The sequence below is a fragment of the Corapipo altera genome, unplaced genomic scaffold (assembly GCF_003945725.1).
Source record: "Corapipo altera isolate COAL_440 unplaced genomic scaffold, ASM394572v1 22b, whole genome shotgun sequence".
Lineage (NCBI taxonomy): Eukaryota > Metazoa > Chordata > Aves > Passeriformes > Pipridae > Corapipo > Corapipo altera.
The window spans coordinates 3,410,162-3,431,081 of record NW_020884876.1 but is presented as its reverse complement, the minus strand read 5'-3'; the positions used below and the strand labels follow the sequence as shown (position 1 = coordinate 3,431,081).

General features: G+C 36.9%; 1 protein-coding gene across 6 annotated transcripts in view; it reads right to left on the bottom strand.

Moving 5' to 3' along the window:
- The window catches only part of TRMT9B (tRNA methyltransferase 9B (putative)), a 124,135-nt gene that overhangs the window by 57,733 nt on the left and 45,482 nt on the right, over positions 1–20,920 (bottom strand). For 5 of the 6 annotated variants that reach the window (XM_027636193.1, XM_027636194.1, XM_027636192.1 and 2 more), the window contains one exon: positions 12,252–12,307. The gene's annotated coding sequence lies outside the window, so the exon portion shown is untranslated. Of the gene's footprint in view, positions 1–453; positions 556–12,251; positions 12,308–20,920 lie in introns of all 6 variants that reach the window. The other variant, XM_027636195.1, reaches the window with a different exon arrangement.

Sequence of the window (20,920 nt, the reverse complement as noted above, 5' to 3'; positions counted from 1 at the left end):
CACATATTATTGAAAGCAAAATAGGGATTAGAGGGGAGGAAATGAGGGCTGCACAATCACATCACCTAGGAGCTGAGTTTTTTGTAAATCCAGGCCTGTCTGTAGTGCTACATATTTACATTGTATTCTCCCACTAAGCACATTTTCTCCTAACAAAAAAAGAAAAGTCAAAGGTGGGGAATAAAAAAAGGATGGCTTTAAAAATAACTGTAACATTAGCTGCCAAAAAAGAGAGCTCAAAGTGAGTTCTCGCAACTAGGCATGACCCCCAGACAGGTGATGCATCGAGCAGGATTTAAAAGCAGAGATGTGAGTAAAACTTGGAAAGGAGTTGGAGGAAAACCCTCCTAAGCATTAAAGATAGCATACCAGGAGGTACAAACCCAGGATCACTAAAAAAAGGAGACGAAATAAGCCCACCAACTATGAGGAAATTCAGTCCTATGTGATTACCCTGATCAGTGTAAGGATGATGTGTGCACCACAGAGAACGAACGTCTTCATCTAAGTCCCAGGATCTGCCTAGCCTGGTATCAGATTCTCTGTTTTCAGTCCCTGCACAAACAATCATAACCTCACTGTTTCTCTCTATGGAGATATTAAGTCAGCAACACAAGAACTTATTTACTTATCTGAAAAAATGACAAGAAGGTTGTTGGAAGATTTGCAAATTTTTAGATAATGTGAGCATGCTTTAGCCTGAGCTAATGAACTGCTTCGTATAGCCCAGCTGGAGACTTTTAAACAATACTGAGAGGATTTTCATGTAGGCAAGACCTTAAAAAAGGGACACATTCATAGAATTAACAGGTTGTGGCAGTAAGAACATGAAATGACATATGCATATACAAAAATATTTTATTAACTGTTATTTATAGACAACCATTTTATCATTATTGCTTATTTATTATAACTACTTTTGAATTTATATATATTTGCTTCCTTTTTCTAATCTTTATGATTGCTGTACTGCCCATCTCAAATTGAATTTTCTATCACAGTGCCTATGATTTTAGATATTTCCTGTAACAAAAGAAAAAGAGCACATGGAATGTTATCCTAACAACCCTGCTTATTTCAGAGGAAGGACAACATTTTACCTTTGTCTGAATGACAATTCCTAAACCATCAGTTCAGCCTTAAAGAGCAGAGAGTGGATGACAACTCCAACTCCATCTGCTGTCAAGCCTCCCAGGTTGGTTGACAGCTGAATGATGGACAAAGGATATAGTATGCAAGCAAGGACTTCATGCAAACCTTACTGAATCTATGTAGGTCAATCTTGGTAAGCAATCTGACAACTGCACAAGTATACTATTTCCTTCCTCTCTACTCTGGATATAAGAAAAGGATATTATGTGATGCAAAAGATGCTAAAAACACATAAGCAATTCCATTGTTCAGTTTTCTGCTACATGTATAACTCTGGCCATTCTGAGCTTACAGTTCTTCCTAGAAGAACTGTGGTTACATATTTTTGTTTATACTGAGATTGATTTTTATATAAAGACATATTATTAAATCTCTAAACTGGAAGAGGAGGTAGTAAGAAAAAAATAGTCCTCATTTGGTTATTATTAAGGAAACCAAATTTTGCTGACTTTCTCTTCTTTATAGTAAGAATCAGACAGACTATTACCATTCTCAACCCCATCAGAAATTTTACCACTATGACAGTGAAAGAATGCTGCAATGTCTAAGGAAGCATCTTTGTGATTCCATATATCAAGAATTATTTCACTCTGAAATGTGAATCCCCGAAAGGATTCTATGAAGTTTGCAGGTCACTGGTGATGGAAAGGATAAATAGAAGTGACATTAGACACACACACACATTTCTACCAAGTTACTCTCCAATATATTATCAAAAGATTCAGATTGTAAATTAGTAACTTGTTGTTATTAAAATCCTAGCCCACAAAAGCAAAGTAAATTTTATAAGTTTAATAACATCTTTCTACTGCTATTTATAACTTTGTAGTAGTAGTGGCCTCTCATATGATACATAAACTGACATTAATGGCCTTTTGAAATGTCCTTGCTGATACTCCTAACAGTCTTGTAGACTATTGTTCCCTAATAACTTAGATTACCATAGAAGCCAAAGGCTCCAATTAAGATCAAGAGCCCTTTTGTGCTAGGCACAGAGCAAACATATTCTGTTCTGAAGAATGTATAAGCTAAAAAATGAGAGATGCTTGATGAGGGTTGAAACATGAAAGGTATAACCCAACATTTACAAATCATTACTGGTATGTTAAAAGATTGTGAAATATTCGTATCTGCTCCTTTAGCTGCCATAATTCATCAAAGCAGAAACATCTAAAAAACGAACTTGTTGGTGTCCTATATAATATTGGTTCATTTGGTTTTCTTCCCTTTGATCAAAAAGATAAACAGTTTATCTCATTTTTGCTTTGGCACAATGCTATTCTGTCTAAAGTATGACAGCAGAAAAATTAGTTTCTTTAAGACATTTTCATCAAAAATAAAGAGTCCTCTAGGACAATATTTATATACATAAAAGTACAACAAACCCAAAGTGACTACTTTATGACAATGGTGAAAGGTAAGACATCTTTTGCTGAAAAAAATATTTTGCTGAATCAGGATCTTAATCATATTATCCCAATCTACTACCAAATCAATCCACAAATGCCAGCTAGTTTCATATACCTTTTTCTTTCGATTAGTCCAAACTTACATTGACCTCAGATTGCCCAAATCACTATACCAGACAATTCTTTGTGGGCTGAGGTGAGAATCTGATCAATGAATACTTTGGGGTTTTTCATTTGTAGGGTTATTTTTTACTTTGGTCAGCTCACCTGTTTTATGTAAAATAAATTATGAATTACATTCTTCAACAGATTTATGAATCTATATTATAAACAATATACTGATAGTATGTAAACACTTTCTTAATAATCACTCTGGGTGGCTGCAATATTAAGCATTTACTTCCATAATAGATTTCCAGTTTCTGTATTATTTAAATATCACTTTCCCATTTTAGGCATTCAAAAGTTGAACTGCAGCTTTTAATAATGTTTAATGAATAAGCAATTTCTTTAAGGAGGGTAGTGTCATTTCTAAACTACTTTTATTCACTGGAATGAGCCAGAAATTCCCATTTTTCCTTGATTACCAAACCTACAATTATTTTATTTTAAAATAATAAGATTTTCAAGGTTTCATAATCTTAAAATAATTTATATGCCATATACATATTATGTACATGGGCTGTAATGATGTAATAATAAAGACACAAAATTAATCCTTTATAATTAGTAATAATTAATCACATACTATTAATTAATAAAATAATAAAATTTGGTGATCTTACTACAATATTAATTTCCTGTGAGTGAATAAAATGAGGCTCCTTTATATGGAATAGTGGTGGTCTGACTAGTGGTACTAAGCAGCTGCCCCTGTAGGGCTGTGGAGGATGCTCTGGCACCTGGACTGTCATATCTATTATGATCAGTCCTAGCTCCAGCCTTGCATAGGCCAAGGCTACTCACTCCCAAAGCCACAGCAGAGTGGCTCAGATGGCAAATCACCAGCAGCCACAGCAGGGCTGGTGGAGGGGGAATTATTATCTACCAGCTGAAGAATAACCACTATTGGGCCATTAATATCTCAATGCACAAGGTCACCACATGTTGCTGAGCGATGAGCTGGCAGTAGTTCTTGTGTCATAGAACATTCATTTTTACATATCCATTTTGTTCCAGAAATGGGTAGTTTGATGGCAGGAAATCTTATTACATCTCTCATCTGAATCCATGGCACAAGCAGCTTTGTGTCGGTAAATTCACTGCCATCACAGTGGAGCTGTGTGAAGTAACATACCACCAGGGTACACCCTGTCTGGGCTTTCAAACATCAAAGCCTTCAAGCCAAACCATATACCTAAATGTACCAAGACCAGCAAGAAGACACATTTCCAATTGTAATCACAGAAAGTAATACTCTCATTATTTCCCACACTCTCAGTAGTCACTGCAAGTACATACAATAGAGAAGCTCCTTGTCCAAGTGCTTCCAAAGCAATCTTCCCAGGACACGTGTGGGCATGCCAACATTCCAGCATCAAAGACAGGAGCACAGCCTCAGCAGTCACAGTTCTGATGATGAAGGTGACATCCAACACCACACACATGCTTTTCCAGAGGACACATTAATGTCTAGTACTGTAGCTCTGAACACTATTTCCGTGTGCTGTTCTTTCTCCTCAGAACTGGGGGATATGACTATATCAGTAAATTAAAGACACCCTTGACTCTTCCCTGCCATAAAGACCAACTGGCACTGAATGACCCTCTATTACTTAGGTCTCACACTCTACAAAAATGTAGAAAATGGACAAAGGGCAAAAAAGCAAAGCAGCAGTTTGGAAAGAGAAAATGAGGAGAAAATGAGTAAATATGCTGGAAGTGGTGGTTGCTTTCCAGAGGTATCATGGCAGGTTGGAGAAAGGGTCTGGCAGGACCTCATGAAGTTCAACAAAGACAAATAGGAAGTTTCTCACCTGCAGAGGAGTATTTCACACAGTTGAAAACAACAAGTGGGTCTTGGGTACATGTCAGGGAGCTAAGGATAAACAAGCCAAGTCCGGCCTCTCTGAGCCAAGACAGGTCTCAGTATAATGCTGCTAATCATCACAGCAAAGTACAGGGAACTAGTAAATCAAGATTGGCTTTGATGTAGCTTTCCTAACCCTGTACAAACATATTTGTCATTGTTGCAAGATAAGGACTAACCAAATGGCTAGTCACAAATGAGAGACCTCAGTATAGGAAATTATGAACTAAAATAAATTGATTTAACAAATTTCTGATTGAAGGCCATTAATAAAATACAGGGAAATATTGCAATAACAGTGCAGGTAAGGCAGCTGTGGCATGAGGGCAGAAGAATGGTTTCACGGAATTGTCACTGCTGGGAAACAGCTGTAGGATAAGGACATGGTGACCAGAGGACACAGTGACCAAGTGTCTTTAGATCGAACTGACTCAACAGAAGCTATGAGAATGTACAGAAGTACATACTGAGAAGTACAGAAGGTCCTAGGCCACAGAACCTTGAAGGTATAAAAAGACAACTTAAAGACTACCAAGGTAGGATCAGCAGAAGAGGATGTGTTGAAGATCCCAGCATCTAAGAATCAATGTTTACACTGATAAACAGCCACCTAGACCCTCTCATACCAGGTGCCAGGAGTGTGGGCCTTGAGGGCCAAGAGAGGAGCACTGAGGACCTTAATGGATTGGGACAACTCAGGGATTTGCTGCTATAACCATACCACTGTGCCGCTTATGGTTCAAACTAATGCTGCTAATGTTTGTTACAGCTATCTACTGTCATTTCCATTGTTACTCAATAGTTATCTCACAGTTATCTCATTTGTTCTCCCTTAAGTACTGCATAGTTAAATATTGCTAAGACATAACTGCATCTGCTACTGCCATGCTTGAGTTCTTATATTTACACATTACAGTCTGCATACACAGTTAAAAATAATCACATATAAAGCACACAGTCACAGTCTCTTTCCTTGCTGGATACCACTGCTGCATCCTCCTGTTCTTTCCCACCAAAGAAGAATCCAGTGGGTAATGGTGCATGCAATGATGTTTTCAGCTATGCTGTGTGGACCACTGAGATAGGTGCTAGAAGACTTGGCATTTTAGGTAGAGTTATTTATGAGGCAGATCATCAGTACCTCACGTATACAGGCCCTAGAAAGCACCTTAAAGACTAGATACACTTGAAGAAATACCAGATGGGTGCTTTCACAGAAAAACTAAAGATGTTCACGTGACTAATAAATTTGGAGAGCTGGGGAACTTGGCCTTAAAAGCACTGGCAAGGCTACATGCCTAAGGAACAGGGTAGTTGTGCATCTCATTTACCAGAAATAAATTCCATTCCAGTAAGTTTCCGTCAAAGGAAATAATCATGAGAACAATTTTGCTGAAAAGAAGTTGTATTTTCATATTGTTACCATTTCATGAAGGCCAGTCTTCCTTTATTTTCATGGATTTCCTTGTCCAGCATTCCTACTTTAGTGTCAGTTAATACCCATTTATTATACTGCCAGTTATCTCAGACATCTGCATCTCCCCCCACTCTATGCAGTGTGCCAACGCTGATGAAAAGGCAGCACTTGTGTGGAGGAAGGAGCAAAGGAATCTTCCGACATCTGAGACTGTTAATGAGACTAACAAAGAGCAAAGTTTATGTAGGCAGTTTAGTGAAGCAGACTTTTCTAAAAACATTTGCTTTGGATCCAACCTTTGCCAAGAGCAACTAGAAGCAATTGTCACTCAGTGGCTCTTCTTGTATTGAAAGGCACTGAGTTTAGGTGAGTAATTTCCAAAGTGCAGAGTCCTGAGTCATGCTGCCACACTAGTCTAATTGGCTGTGATGATTTGACCCTGGTTGGATGCCAGGTGCACAGAGCTGCTGTATCACTTCCCTCCTCAACTGGACAGGGGAGAAAAAATATAATAAAAGTCTTGTGAGTTGAGATAAGGACAGGGAGAGATCACTCACCAATTACTGTCATGGGCAAAAAAACCTCCACATAGGGAAAATAATTGAATTTATTATCAATCAAAATCAGAGCAGGATAATGAGAATTAAAACAAAATCCTAAAAAAAACCCAAACCTTCCCCCTGCCCCCACTCCTACAGGCTTAACTTTATTACAGGTTCTCTATCTCTTCCCCCGCAACTGTTCAGGGAGACAGGGAATGAGGGTTATGATCAGTTCATCACATGTTGTTTCTGCCACTGCTTTCTGCTCAGGGAGAGGAGTCCTTCCCCTGCTCCAGTGTGGGTTCCCTCAGAGGGGAGACAGTCCTCCAAGAACTTCTCCAGCATGATTCCTTCCCATGGGCTGCAGCTGTTCACAAACTGCTCCAGCATGGGTCCATTTCCATGGGGTGCAGTCCTTCAAGAAGGCATGGGTCTCCTGCCTGGGCTGCAGGTGGCTCTCTGCACACCCACAGACCTCCATGGGCTGCAGGGGGACAGCCTGCTTCACCACGGTCTTCACCACAAGCTGCAGAGGAAACTCAGCTCTGGCATCTGGAGCACCTCCTGCCCTTCCTTCTACACTGACCTTGGTGCTGCAGAGCTGTTTCTCTCACATGTTCTCAGTCCTCTCTTCTCTGGCTATAATTACTTCTCTGTAATAACTTTTTTTCCTTCTCAAATATGTTATCACAGAGGCATTACTACCATTTCTGATGGGCTCAGCCTTGGCCAGCAGTGGATCCATCTTGGAGCCAACCGGCGTTGGCTCTGTCAGACATGGAGAAGCTTCTGGCAGCTTCTCATAGAAGCCACCTGTGTAGCCCTGACCCGCTACCAAAACCTGGCCACACAAACCCAACACTCTGGCCCTTTTGGATGATCTCTGAAAAGATCTAGGACAAGCAGCAGGAAAGTGTTCTAAAGTCTAAGCTGACTGCCACAAGAGAGCTAAGACATGAAAAATGGGAAACTTTTTATGGGATTCTAGATAGTGGATCTATCATTCATTAAGGTCATTTCATTGGATTATACACGAGCCTTAATGATCATTGTTATTTTATTTTGCATATTAAATCCAATTTTTTTCTGACAATTCCTGGTACTTCTATTTGTACCGGGTTGAAAGAAAATCTATATTCTGCACTGGTAAAAAATCTATTCATTTCTGAGAAAGTCTTACTAAACTGATAGGCAGTAACAGTTCCCAATAGCTCACATCTCTCATTGTCTTACTGTTTCATGGAGCCTTACTATTTCATAAATATGGAATAGCTGTTGTTTCTAGATGTGATTAAAGAATGTTACATGAATCTCAGAAAGATGGAGAGATAAGACAACCAGGAATTTCTCTTTAGAAAAATTGTCTCATATTATCAAAAGTTACTTGAGTAATTTCAAAGAAATTCTGCTTCAGAAACAAACAGAATAATTCACATTTTCATTCTGGGTTAAATTTTAAAACCTAGGTTTATCTCACTTCACAGTGGCAAAATTTTTGCTATATTTGCCATAACACAGAAAATTAAAATTCTACCCAGGACCACAAATAAACATAAGACAACTTGGTTGAATTCTTGATTTTTTTTTTTAAAGAAACAATCTTTGTGGTTATTGGTTACAGAAAGTGGGAATAGAGGATAAGACTTAGTGAGAAGCAGATTCTACTCATCTTTTTCATTAGAATAACTCCAGTAGCCAGTAAGTCTTTATTTAAATGTAGTTTTCAAAGACACAACTATATAAAAAAGATGGGTGGGACTGTAGCATCCAGGCAATATCCTTGATTCAAGAAGTACAAATTAAGTTCATTGGTATCACAGGCTTCATTGTGTGACTATGTGCATGTTATTTGCACTTCTCAGTACCTAATGTATAACAAACACCACAAGCACTGTGACAAGGAAAATATATTAATGAGGGCAAGAAATTGAGGAAAAAGCCATACAGAAGCTGATGGCTGTGTGGCACATACCTATCACTATCTTTGAAAAGCTCCTTTTGCAGACTAAATTCATGCTTTGAGTACAATAATAATGTGTTACCTTAACAGATGTTACTAAATCTCATTATATACAAGAAATATATTAATTATCTGGATATTATGGATCCATACAAGTTTGAATAACTGACATAATATAAAAACTAAGTTTGTGACATTTAAATTAGAGAATTATGAAACATAAATTGCCAAAGTGACAAAATTGGTCTCTATTCATCTAGAATGAGACAATATTAGTCTCTACAGAGCTGCTTTTCTGCCAAATTCATTTTTGTAAACTGACAAGGACAGAACCGTGCAGCTCTTCTAATGTGAAACCTCACAAATTCAGCCCTATTTCCTCCTTCTGTTTACCTAATCCCTTATTCATAGACTCCCTGAGCTCTGAAAAGGTGTAGATTGATTGTGATATCATGTGTCTAAGGGAAAAATACATTCTCAGGTCCCAAACACTGGGTGCATTTGGGTTCTGTTGTAAAGCTACTTCTCATTTCTACAATTAGTATTCCTGACACCAGAAATATATTACAAAAAATACATATAAATTTACAAGAATTTTATTCAAGATAATGATATAGAAGTATGAAAGGGGGCTTCTGTCATTGAATGCAGATGACAACTAAAGATAAATGATCATTTAAAAAGATGGTCTCTGGGTAAGTAGTTCTGTGGTTGCTCTAAGCCTGAGGAAACTGATCTCTCCTGCAGCTTGTCAGAACACGAGCGAATACTGACCATTTTGGTTCATTTAAACAGCATAAATGAATAAACATGTGAAGGGAATGGGCTGAGCTGAAGAAAATGCATTATTCATGCAGCTAACAACACTTACTCATGCTTAGTATAAACTGAAACCTGAAGTGCAAATCTAGGACACTGAGAAGATTTTCAATCATGCTGAGTTATATTTAAATTCAATCTATGCCAGAAATTCTGAGTTCATTTCATGTTTTCACATCAGCACTGAAGCATTTCACACTTTCTTTCACTGGCTACACTTCGGGAAACATAAATTATGAATGTAGCAGTTTTTGCAAATGAATGGTAATAAATGTTAGGTGGATTTAATTTGAGATGCAGTGGACATGAAATTAAGTGAAATGTATAGCACTGGTGATTAGTTTAATTCCATCTGACACCTCCTGAAGAAAAATATTTTGATCACAACAAAAATGAAAAATGAGCAAGTTTTCTGAGAGAGGAAAAAAAAAGTTGTATTTGCAATTCTATTTTCTTCAACAAAACGCTCTTATAACACCATTTCTGATATGTTCTGTTAACTCAAAACTGTGAAGACAACAATTTTTAGAACATGATACCTGATTTTTTGCAATCCATGTTGTTCTAATCTCTCAGCAATTCTTATTTTCAAAATATGGAAATCATGCTGAACTCCTACATGGAGCCACTGAAAAAGCTAATTGGCATTTGCACAGTGGAAAAATCTTCTTTTCTGTTTTGCATAATCAGGCATCTGTAACGACACTGTTCCCAAAGATACATAAAAACTTCATCCCCTGACTTCTCTTGGTCTTAATTACCTAAGGAATATGTGCGGGGGGGGGGGGGGAAGGTGGGTATGAAGAGAACAGACATAGCTACGGTCTTAAAGAAGATTTTAATTTAGTGAGAGAATCTGGATCCACAAATTAAGAAAAGTCATGGTAATTTCACCTCGCTAAACCTGCTTCCTTCAGGTAAGATTTCCCCATATAAGATTTTCTTATCTGAGTGGGTAGTGGGTTGACTCTGGCTGCACATCAGGTACCCACTAAAGCCTCTTTCTCACTCTCCCTCTGCAACTGGACAGAGGAGAGAGAAAAAAACCAGCTAAGGATTCATGAGTTGAGATAGCTAGGAGAGGTCACTTACTGATTCCCTTCATGGGCAAAACAGACTCAAAGTGGGGATAGTACTTAAATTTATTACTAACAGGATAAAAGGCAAAGAGTGAGAAATAAAACAGTCTTAAAAACACCTTCCCCGCACCCCTCCTTCCTTCCATGTTCTTCCTCCTCCAGCGGTGCAGGGGGACAGGGAATGGGGGTTGCGGTCAGCTGTTGTTTCTGCTGCTGCTCAGAGAGAGGAGTCCTTCCCCTGCTCCCATGAGGTCCCTCCCACAGGAGACAGTCCTTGATGGACCCAGTGTGAGTCCATCTCCAGGCAGCAGTTTTTCCCAAACTGCTGTCCCGTGGGTCACTCCTCCATGGGGTGCAGTCCTTCATGAATGAGCTGTACTGATGTGGGTCCCCCACAGGGACTGCAAGTCCTACTCGGGAAAAATCTGCTCCAGTGTGGACTTCCCTCTCCACAGGCTGCAGGTCTCCAGCAGGACCCTGCTCCATCCTGGGCCTCCCACAGGGGTCACAGCCTCCTTCATGCATCCACCTGCTCCAGCATGGGCTCCTCCATGGGCTGCAGGTGGGTCTCTGCACCCCGATGGTCCTCCACGGGCTGCAGGGGCACAGCTGCTCCACAATGGGCTGCACCACGGGCTGTTGCTGAGAAGTTACTTTAATTTACTTCTACACTGGCCTTCAGGGGACTGAACAAGAACTCTGAAAGAGCATAAATGAGACTAGGTCTCCTGAGGCTGGAAAGGATTCAAACTCTACTCCAGAGGACTTTGCACAGTTTGTCTCCCAAGAAGAGTGTTAGGCAAAAGTTCTCAGTCAAAAAATGTGTTATAGTTTCAGAACAGTGAAGTAGGCAATAGTCAGATGTAAACACCTTATAATGGATTAGTCACTCACAGTTTGAGCAATGCAACAGGCAACTCTGAACTTCTCTTGTGCAGACAATGCCTACACAACTGAGACCCATTTCTGAATCTATTTCAGATCTGAAAGGATGTAGTGAAAATATCATGCCACGTTTTGCTTTCTAAACAACAAATTCAGCCTGGCCAAAGTCTGTTTGTAACAGCAAATAGAATACTAACTGATGCAAGGTTTAAAGCTTCACAGCCTCCTCACCTCCAAAGAGAAGTACGTACTGCGGTAATATGATTACAGAACTTCCAGCAGCTAGCACAGCATTCAGACAAGCATATTATTGGCAGCAGCTGCTCAAACAAGTGCTCACCTCACTGTGCTCACCATAGCCCAGCAATTGAAGGAATGAGAAATTATGTCTTTTCTGAATCAGCCTTTTCTGAAAGCACAGTATGCTTCCATAGCAATCCAACTACTTGCTGAACAAATATAGTTGGCAATTTGACAAACCCTTTAAAGGTTATTTAAATATATCAAGGTTATTTCATCACTGGAAAGAAAGACTTTAACAGTCTCAATATAACCAAGTTAGCACTTAAGCCACTAACCTTCCAAAGTACTAAGCATTTCACCAAGTTATCATCCAACCTAAAACAGGTGAAGATTCAAATGGTAAAATACTAAGATAAGGCTTTTGTGAGAATTAATCTGACACAATTTAATTTTGCAAATACATATAAATCCATTGTACCTACAGTCCAACAAAACAGAAGAGAACAAAGTCTAAGAAACCAGAGGCTTAGCAGCTTCTCTCAGGAGGCTTTCTCTAAGACCACTTCTCTTCCTGTTGCTTGATTGGGCACCTTTTATATCTTCCTGCCTTAGAAAACATTTTTACTTGGTGGCCAGCTGTCCTAACATGTAAAGGATTACAATCTAAAGCATCTTATGATTATATAGACAAATTACACAATGAAAATTAAATGTACCTGAATGGATAAGAACTTCCAGTAATAATATCAAAACTTATTTGATAGAGCACCACCTGGGAAAAAAAAGCATCAAATTACCTGAAAGACCACCTGGTAAGAAAATAGTTGGATTGCCACAGTCTTTAAAACAAATACGTATATGAAAATGTGCATTATGAATACACAGGTTACTACATGTAAGGAAATTCTGGATACAGCACATTCATTTGCTATTATATCAGCTAAGTCTAATTTACAACACTTGACTTCTAGTCTGTGCTTTACACATCCCTGTACAAGAGGGAAAATATAAAATCACCAATTGTGCTCTTTGTGGCATAGGTTTCTAACACAGACATGTGGTAGGAAAACAAATACATAAAAACTCTCATATTTTCCTGTGTTTCCATATTCATATTTTGCAAACATAATGAATATATAGTTATATAATTTCTTAATCTTGATTTCCAATTCCACCCATATAAGTATACTGACATACTCCAGTATTATTTGAAATCCTGATCTCAGTTTTGATGCAGCTTTCTTACTAAACTAATTTTAGGGCAGAAAAAGCTGTTTACCAGTTATTTCTCACAACAGTGATGGGATTTTAAAATACCATTATCCTTTGAGACCATCATGAAGTGCCAACACAGTTCCAAGGAAGTCATCATAGCTGTTCATTAGTATGATCTGAAGATCTGGACCTTACATTAGTTTTGAAAATCCAGTATATCTAAACTTATGCCTCTTCATTGTTCATGGCCTTTCCATGTCCCAGCTGCTACAATTCTACTGGACCAGCACAACAAGCTTTCATGCAAAACATTCATATATGCTATTCCTCCATCAGCTCACCACTTTACAGATGGAAGAATAATGACTACAACAGAAAACCAGCAATGGTTCCCTTGACAGTTTTGGTGGGTAGCAAGCTCCATAGCTAGATCTGTCAGATCATTTGGAAACCTCAAACCAGTCGTAAAGGTATTTTTGATGCAAAAATGAAACCTCAAACTACAATGGGATAAAAAATCTGAAAGTAAGGGGAAAAATTTTAGAAATCCCTCCCTCTTTCCTCTTTTTCCTTGTTTCCTAAATAGGTAATTGGATTGGTTCAGTCAAAATTTTAAACTGAAAATTTCATTAGACCTTCTGAATCTCCACCATTTTTCACTCTAGTTAAAAGGAAGAAACTTTTCAAAAAGCACTATTGTAAAGAAACTGAAAATTAAGTCGAGAAAACAACTCAGCAAAAACCAGCCTCTTTCAGAAAAAGCCTTTGGTTCTTATGAATTAATATTTTGAATTTTATTTGACAGAAAATGCTATAACGCTGTTTTGCCATGGCAGAGGAAAATCTGGAATACTGAGAATGCAAACAAAAAATCTTCTAAGACGCCTTGCCTTGTAAGATACTGTAGGAATCAGTTTCTTTCTAATTGCCAGGTGATGATATCCTAGATGTTGGGGTTTTTTTAAAATATAGGCACATAAGAATCACTTAGACATTTACATCTAAAATTCTCTTTTTATCTAGAAAAAGTATTTATCTAGCTGCCAGTATTGTATGTTGGCTAGATATACTGAGTGCATCCAACATTACCAATATTCTTCTGCTTCAGCAAATTACTTTATTAAATTTTCCTGGCAAGAGTTTACTCTGTATGAAAAATGGACGTATTTGATGCACTTCCAAATTGTTAAGTGACAGGTTCTTTAAAATTCTTTAAAAGATTTCAAAGGACAAAGATACAGGGGGAAAAAAACTAGCAGATTTTTCACTAGGATGTCTTTGTTGAATAAAACACATTACCACAGGTTATTTCAGAGCCTGAACACATAGTTTTCTCAAATGAAGCTGTGGCCTGGAGGAAAGGCAACTTACAACACTTAATGAATCCTCAGCACACTGGCATTTTTTCACTAAATACTGTGCAAGTATTTCCAAAGTCAAATCCCATTGGCTATATTTCACTCAGAGTCTTTTCAGGGGTTCTTGTTGCTCTTTCAGAGCAATAAAAAGATCAGCGGAGGTACACCGATAAAATAATGTAAAAATGCCCACAAGAAATGCCTGTAACTTCACTAGACTGAGATACGTTATTTTCTCATACTATTGGCAAAGGTATACTAGTTGCAAGTTTTGAGATTTACATTTAATTCAATCAGAATTTGAATGCATGTAAACACAAGTCTCCTAACTTCTCTGTAATAGGGAAACTGCACCATAGCAGTTTTAACAATCTTTGTCAATGTAATTATCTAAACTGAAACCGAAAGACCAATGTTGAAAATTGTGTGCAGGCTAATCAAGTAAATCAGTCAGAACAGAAGGGTTTAGTAGCATAATTTCCAATTAATCATATAATCATAGAATCCTTTAGGTTGGAAAAGACCTCTAAGATCAACAAGTCCCACCATAATCATGTTTTCTCCTGCACATTACATGGACATGCAAAGTAACTATAGCCTAATAGTTCAGGATTCTGACTTCTCAAAGAACGTGTTTTACCATGGTTTCTCCTGTATGAACAGTAGGAGGAAAGCAATGTTTGGTATATCTATTATTTATGATTGGGGGGAAAAAAACATAACCAACAAAGACAAATTTACATATGCATGACGATGATTGAGTAAAGAGTAGATTGACTATAAAGATGTACAAACTACAAAGATGTACAAACTGCATCACATATACAGAAAATAATTTCAGGAACTCAAAGTGACAGCTTCCTTTTCTGGATTTTTGAAAACGAGTTCTAGTAACTAGTCTGACATCTAATTAGTTACAAAGTTTCTCTACAAATAAAACTGATTTAGCACTTCAAATTTCCACAGGAAACAAAGGCATTTCAAAATCTGACCTCATTTCAATTCATAATAAATCTGAGTACTCTCAATATGTCCTTTGAAATACAATTAAAAATGACATGATAAAAGTGATTTTAAGCTTATAATTATCTTTTTCTACTACAGGTACATACAGGTACATATTATATATGTTATTGGATGGTGTCAATGCATAGTGTTGTTTATATTATCAAGTTGTCAGATTACACCATGACATACCAAATAGTCCAGTGTTCTGTTTTGATATTATTTTTATATTCTTTTCATTTAAAAGCAAAAGCAATTGCTACATTGTTTATAATGAAAGCACTTATTTTTGAAACTAGGGCTGTCTAGCATTTTAAGAACTGTGGCTTGGTATGAGTTTTGAGACTCTCAGAAATCAAATTCACCATTTCCTGGAGATGGACAGACTCAGCAGTAGTTTGCAGAACTACATGCTCAGCATAACTGTATGAAAACTTTACAGACCTGAGACAAATTCATCCTTCAGCTCATACAGTTCGCAGGCCAGAAGTTCAGTAACTGCTATAAATTAGAGTCTTTTATTCATGCTGCAATGAGAGTGTGCTACTTTGATGCAAAATGTATTGTTTCCCTTTCAGTGCCTAATAGCATAATGAAGAAAACAAGCTTTTGATCTTTCTGAATATTGCCTAGACACATTTGCTTTGCATATCCTAGTCTTCATAAAAATATCTGTTACTTTGTCAGATGTTCTTTATCAATCAGTTCTTGCTCTCACAAATAAAGGAGAGATTTCTCACAGCTGAAATATATGGATAATGGATAATCAGAGGCATACACAGACTTGTTATCAAATGATGCAAGCTCTCAGCTCTTCCCAAGATTCATACTGCACACATCTGAGTTCTGCTTAGGCTTTCATTTTGAACAAACTTGTTCCCCTAAAACTGTTAAGGAAACTTTCCTGTCTGACCATCCAGGAGCCACTCTGGCAGTCACACTCGCACTACCTGAGCTGGGACCAAGGCCCCTTCGCAGCTACACACCCAGTCAGACCAGGTTTCCTTACCAGCTTGACTTCAGCTTTCCCATAGCAGAGTCTCTCTAGAGTTGGGTTAATTTCTCCTGCCAGTTTACTTTTAAACAAGCACACTATTCAAAACCCGATACAAAGAGTTTGATTCTGCTAGTACCATTGAAATGAGAGACGCTCTGTTCTGGAATGTCACGAATTTGAACAGTAGCTACTAGAAGGCTGTAGTCCCTGCTGGAAAATAGGGACAGGTTTGCAAAAGGTAATGGCAATTCTAACATTAACAGAGAGGAGTGGGTCTTGTAGAGAACAGTACAGGCAGGTTATTTTAAACATCATTAAAATAATGGGGGCTGTTATGGATATTATTTCAATGAGAGAGAGGCAGAAAAAACAAGAACAAACTCTAGAAAGGTAACATCAAAATGCAGTTATAAAAGCTTTCAGGCCTTAATTCCATGCTAAGAGCAATCCTGCCTTGTTTCTGCTGCCCCCAGCTGCTCATTCCTATCTGCATCTTTGTTATATACCCAGCATGGCTTCAAAAACACAACTTGACATAGTGGGTAATTGTACAGAAGTGCAAGAAGCTTTGAAAGGGCTTTCCCACCAAACAGTGATCCTGTAAAACTGTGATCTCATAGGATTACCATAAGCAATAACTTTTTTTTAGTGTAAGTGTTGACTGGGATTCTTGAAATTCTAAAAAATGCATGTATCTTCTTGTGATTAAGGAAAGAATTGTGTTTTGGTTCTCTGGGGTACTTTTAATTATTTGTCAATAAATGTGGGGAATACCCTTAAGATGTGGAATTTCATCCTTTTTCTGACAGAGACAACCTGTATGGACCAGAATTTTATTTCAAAATAAGGTAGCAGCTGATAGTGCTTCATGCATAAGCTTTTTATTTTCTTGCTTTTACACATCTGCATATATCATATGGGAATTTTATTTGCCTCACAGCATAGTGTGTTTTATGAATTGGAATCTCTACCTAAATGCACCATAACAGTGCTCTAAGAGACATCCTTCAACATTTCATTGGTGCAAAAGCAGTTCTGCATCATCTTTAATGAACAGCTTTGTTGATTACAATTTTCAGTATATTATGTAAAACAACTTCACACAGAGCATAATCAGTAAAGCTATAAATTAAAATAAATACAAAATCTTTCTTTTATATATAATTTCAAAGAGAATATGAGGAGCAGCTCTGTTTTTTCTAGGTATGTCCATGTTATATATATATATATGCTGCTGATCTGGTTCAGTTCTATGTAACCATGCCAAAAAGAGAAGTATAGTGAAGACATTTGAACTGAAGCAATATTTGCAATACCAGAACTGGAAAAATTACATGACTCTGTTCCAAGTGCAACACAGCCATTATTCCCAGACACAGCATATTCATTCACTATGAATGAATATTCATTTGGCTGTGAGCAGGCAACTGCCTAACCAGGAGAAGGTAGATGAAATTCAAGGGGTTATTCTCTCTTATGGTATCTGTTGGCACAGCTTCCTGAAAGGATTAGGTAAATATAATAGTAATTTTATTCCTAACAATGCTATCATTAAAATACTTTGTACAAGTAACATAGAAAGAACTGCATGGAAATTAATAATAAGGTGTATCAAGAAGAGATGGTTCCTGTCATTATCAGAAATTGATTTCAATTAAAACAGGAAATAATCATGTATCAATAACATCAGTGTTCCTGTTACAAGAGATTTTGTATTTCAGTGGAAGACCAATACAATCTACAATAAACAAATGCATTGGCTTTATCACATACTATTTCCAATTGGTTATGTTTGATTTGTTGACTGGGTTAAACTCACTGTGCCCTGATCAACGTGTACTTCCAAATCACTTTCAAGATGAACAGATACCTAGTGCCAAATTAGTTTGAAGGCAACTCAAATAATGAGTAAACAAATTAAGGGAATTACTGATAAAATCTCATCTTTAATAGGATATACGTTTGCAGAAAGACAGACTGTTTTGGTAGTGGTCCTAAACTAGCAGAGAAAACCTTCTTTTCTGAAAGACTTTGTGACTATTCATACGATTTTTAATTAATGTTAAAATGTTGCAGTTTTTTTAATGGTTCTGAAGGAAAATGATCGGGACATTGTGTACCCCCTAAATATGCACGTGAAGATGAGCCACCCACAGTAATTTTTACAGGCCCAAGAATGGCCTGCAATACTGGATTGTTTCAGTCACTGAGGCTCTGAAATACTGGCTGGATTCCAAAGCAACTCAAGTGCCAAAAGACCAAATGGAATTACTTTCAGATTATTATAAAATTCAAAAAGCATTTATAGAATTTCTACTTTTTGTTAAACAGCAATTTTGCCTCCCCTGTTAATACAACAGCTAAAAGTATAGATCTGATGTAGTATGTGACCTAACTGGCTGAAAATCTAATTTACTAAAAAATGAATTCATTTAAAAAACAAAAAGAAAACAATAAATTAGAAAAGCCCATGACAGGTTAAATCCTTTCTGGATCTAGTATGAAAAAGTTGAAGAATGGCAAAGGATGAACCATGTTCTCTGTGACCAAAGAAATCCAAAAATTCTGAAACTGCTTTAGTGGTCAATCCACTTCCAAATATTGTAGTGGCTACCAGATCAGGAACTAACCCATTCCTGTTACAACTTTACTGAGCCCTGGAACAACAGAGAGAACAAATCAAACATTTAAAGGAGATTTAACAAAAACAGTAGAAATCAACAAAAATTGTCATCTATTGTTATGCAGTATTCTCATAGTTGAATTCTTCTGAAGCTAATGCTGAATACCAGATGCAGCTACAAGTGCATGTTATAATGGGCAGTAATACATTTGTCAGTGATTGGATGGAGACGAGTCAGTATTTTCATGGTATCTTAAAGACCTGCATGTTTTCATAGCTAAAAAAAAACAAACAGTATAAATCAATCATAACGTAAACCAGAAAAACAAATAAACAAAAAAAAAAAGAAAACCTTTGGAAAACAGAGAACCCGGTAATATTTCTGGCTTAGACAAAGTTCCTAAATAATTTTAGACAAATAATTGTGGATAAACTAAACTGGTAATTTACCATGTATTTAGACTATATTGTAATGCTACCGGTAAAATAGAAATCTCTACTGAAATATAATTAGTGAGTTATAAATCAACTCACAGAAACTTTACCAGAAAGTCACTTCTGTTTTACAGAATGCAGTAAGCATAATTGGTTTGACCTCTAAATTAATGTTAGTTTTTTCAGTAATAAGCTTTTGGATTCCCAAAAGCAATATTCCAAGCCTACAATAAGCATGCTCTCAAATGAAAAAATTAACTGGATGCATACAGAGATTTCTAGTGCCTATTCAGAATGAGCTTTCTCAGGGCACTACACCAGAGCCCTGAGAATTTAACGTAAACTGAGGCAAACATATCAGTTATCCATCAGTATATGGAAAGTAGGTAAGAAGGACTATAAACAAGTTACAAATTGTTATGTGGAGTAGTACTGCTATAATCATTTACAATAAAATTTATGAGGTTGCATAAAGGATATTAGAGATGAGCAAGGTACAGAAGGGAAGGAATATTGTACTACCCCAGTAACTGCTCTTGTTGTATTCTATTTTTTCATGTCTTGTGGTAAGCTTATTTTCACCCACTAAAGTAGAGAAGCTTGATTATGAAACACATGCAGTCCATTCTCAAACACTATTTGTTACACACATGAAAGGAAAAAAATATAATTCCTTACAAAGCTGCAATTAGTAGTCCCTGACTGTCCCTTGAAATAACAGGAAGAATGTAAAACAGCAAATAGATGCATTTCAGAATAAGGGAATGGTTATTCCTCAATTTCAACAGATTGGGCTGTATAGGTATTCTTATTATATTTGATATATGCAGGGAAACATGAAGCTTGTCCTAAAATTCAAATTTCAGAAATCTCAAGTATTTGAAATTTCAGCTGCAAGTTAATTTCAGCTCTTCTTAAAAAAAAAAAAAAGTATAACAAACAGAAACCCATAGTGCCCTATTTTTAACAAAATGTATGTTAGCTTCAACACTTTTGTTTCCCAATTTAATTAACCAATATAAATTCATCCACATTCTTGGAAATTCTGTTTAGAATACAAATTATTGTCTTTATTTTTAAAATACCAGTGCAACTCTCATTTTGATCAATTTTGTCAATAAAGCAACTCTAGTATACCATCAAATAATCAAAACAAAGACCCTATAAGATTTCATGAAATGAACTTCAAAGCTATGAAAAGAAAGGAAAGCATCAGGAAAATATTAGATAGAAATGACTCCCCATGTTTTTGTCAATCTGGAATGGAGCTCACTCATGCTAAAGTGATTTAGGAAAGCAGCAAATCCATTTTGGGTACACTGCGACTGAAATAAGGAAAAATCCGATACAAATCCTATTTTAGAAATTTCTTTATTATTTGATGAGATTCAACACAAAATATATTACATAACGCACTTCTATAGTGAGTAATTCAGAGAAAATAGACAGAATCTCTATTCATATGTTTGTCTTAGAAATCACAATATGGTCTTCTTAATTTGGAGCTGAAGAAAACCCTTCGTTTTATGAGAAACTAATTAACAATGACTCAAGATCTCTCATCTGGAAGTTCCACAGGTATACATCCAAAATAAAAAGTGACAATTTAGATATCTGTTGAAATCTTGGTTCAATCATACTTTTTTCCTAATCATAGTCAATGTTATTTGGATCAGAAGTGCAGACGAGTACTCTGTTCATGATAAATACTTAATGCTGACACTGCACCTATATGTTTGTCATAAATTTGAC